This window comes from Fopius arisanus, unplaced genomic scaffold (genome assembly GCF_000806365.1).
Source record: "Fopius arisanus strain USDA-PBARC FA_bdor unplaced genomic scaffold, ASM80636v1 scaffold00019, whole genome shotgun sequence".
In the NCBI taxonomy this organism is placed as follows: domain Eukaryota; kingdom Metazoa; phylum Arthropoda; class Insecta; order Hymenoptera; family Braconidae; genus Fopius; species Fopius arisanus.
This window is the reverse complement of record NW_011887758.1, coordinates 936,573-939,230: the sequence shown is the minus strand read 5'-3', so window position 1 is coordinate 939,230 and position 2,658 is coordinate 936,573. Positions and strand designations below refer to the sequence as shown.

The window sequence follows — 2,658 nt, the reverse complement described above, 5'->3', positions numbered from 1 at the left end:
TCAGGAGTCTTCGAAAATACGAAAAGAATTTGTGCCTGCGATGGGACGACCCTGTGGGATGAGCGAGATGAGTCTAAACAAAAAGGTTCATTCAAAAATACTTTCATATATCCAGGTAAATGCACCATAGCCTAATACTCGTAGTATTTACTGATTAAATACAATTTTAAAAACCAATGTTTTGTGTTTCTTTTCAGTGTGTGGTAATAATCTTTAAATTCGACCCAGAGTGGATAGTGCACTTTTTGAAAACTACTATAAATTTATTTCTGTATGCAGGTCATGTAAAAGTCATATCATTCCATAATATTGCTGATGAAACATTTTTGTATTTCAGTTTTTATTTATGAGGAGGGCTGAAGGTATTTATAACTCAAATAAAAATTCAATATAAACCCATAAATAAATGTTTATTGTGTTCGATAAGATTGATTTAATTCGTAATTTATCATTTATCAGTGTGCGTGACGTAAAAAAAATAATATTAATCCAAAAAGGTATGCGAATAACTAGGAAAATACGATCGAATGAGAATAAATCATTCGTTATCAGAACCACTGTCGTCAGAATTAGTTCTGCCTCGAATTGTTTTTGATTTCTGGTTTCCAAAGAGTAGATTGGACGGCTCTCCCTTTTCTGGTGGATTCAACAGGTCACCAGTGGATGATATTGCACCAGACTGGGCTCTTCTCCACTCCATCATCTCTGTGGAAAAATCGTCGCAATTTCCGAGGTCCGTGAAGCCTACGATGTAGTCTTTTGTCTTGTTGTCTGAGATGAGGGCTATCGTGGGAATTATTTTGATCCACATTATGGAAATAGCTTTAAGAAAACTTGGGCAGCGAAAGATGTTCACTGCTGGATGATGTTGACGATTTCGGTTGCCTCTTAAGCTCTCGCATTTCGTCTACCTTCACCTTTCGTAAATGCATTATCTTTCTTCGGGTCAAGAATTGTTCCAGGAATTCATCGACTTCTGTATCTCCCGATAAGAATTCCTCAGCTATTTTCTGGACACGAAGGAGAATACAAATAAAAATCACAATTATCATTTGATAATTATTTATATAATTGCTTAAATAATTACTTACGATTTTTCTTCAATTTCCACAGCAGCTCACAGCCTTTCTCAGACAGATCATATAATGCTTTTTTATTCTCCTCGAGTTGGGGTTTCTTTTCTAGATTGACTTCGGCCAGAGAACGATTCCCAGCGATCAGAACTTCCTTTTCAGATTTCAATTGTTTAAACTAGGAAACCTCACGAAAAGTTAGTAAGTCGCATATCTAATAATAAGACAATAAAATAATGAGACAACCGCCTTATTATCCATTTATTGTCATCGATTAAATAATTCACCTGTTTTATGTCATTGACATGCAGCTAGAATATCCATAGAAATTGATGAATTTATTATGAATGCATTATTATTTATTATTAATAAATGTCATGGTTCTTTTTTGATTCCAGGTTTGCAATTCATATTTTTTTATATTGACTTAGTGGATTAGGCCTACAGGGGATACCACGTTAAAAAAAACGCGTCACGGACTCTACCTCTTGGGTGACGTGGAAAGAGTTTCACATTAATTACTTTATTTATAAAAAAATAGTCAATACTGGGTAACAATTTCTCTTATTGAAATAATCATATACCCATTGTTCATTTGTGCTTTTGTCGACAATCTTTATGCCATACTTTTTTTTTTCATGTCAATATAAAAGAAAAAAAAATCCAACGACTCGACTGGCATTCAAATTTAACCGCCAGAAATCGCTGAATTGGCGCTACGTACGACGTCTGAAGGTACTTGTCCCCTGTTTTGATGCCGGCGACATCAAAGCTTGGCAATACCTCCCTGTATCATACTTTAATGCTGGGGTGTCCATCAAGTCGACGGGGTGAATTTTATTTTCTGCGGTATGAATGCTTTTTGTTTTTTATTTGTTTAACTGCGATTTTGCTGACTGTAGAACGAGCGGAAGGGGAAAGCCACATTTTGTGAAATTTCAAATGAAAAAAATTATTCAATGTATTGAATATATACTACTAATGAAATTATAATTTCAAATTGAGCGCGTTGTCGAGTTGGCAGCGTGCTCGCCTGTCACGCGGGCGGCTAGGGTTCGATCCTAGCGCCATTCATTTTTTTTTTTTCAAAATAATTCCAATTTGTTCTTTTTTAAATGGCTAATCAATCGAAAGATTGTTTAAAAACTGAATTTTTGAAAATCGAGAAGATATTCAGTGAAATTGACAAATTTGAAATTTTTTTTAAAAATACCTTTTCAAAATATATACCCCTAATGAAATTTTAGTATTATAATAATGCGTTATCCTAGTGGTAACGTGCTTGCCTACCACGCCGACGGCCCGGGTTCAATCCCGCCGTCATTCATTTTTTTTTTTAAATAATTCCAATTTTTTCTTTTGCAACTGGCTAATAAATCGAAATAATGGTTAAAAACTGAATAGCTCCTCGATTGTCATGTTCCCCTGATACTTTTACAAAAATTTCGAATTTTTCACTTTCAGTGAAAATTTCAGTGAATAGCTCCTCGGTTGTCATGTTCCCCTGATACTTTTACAAAAATTTTGAATTTTTCACTTTCAGTGAAAATTTCAGTGAATAGCTCCTCGATTGTCATGTTCTCCT

The 2,658-nt window shown here is 34.6% G+C and overlaps 1 long non-coding RNA gene across 1 annotated transcript; it reads right to left on the bottom strand.

The window, feature by feature from the left end:
- Positions 1-469: 469 nt before the first annotated feature.
- On the bottom strand, positions 470-1,503 carry LOC105264145 (uncharacterized). Its single transcript, XR_891967.1, has 3 exons — positions 1,361-1,503; positions 1,092-1,251; positions 470-1,010 (listed from the first exon to the last, which is right to left on the bottom strand). It is a non-coding gene; the product is annotated as an uncharacterized lncRNA (long non-coding RNA).
- Positions 1,504-2,658: the final 1,155 nt, after the last annotated feature.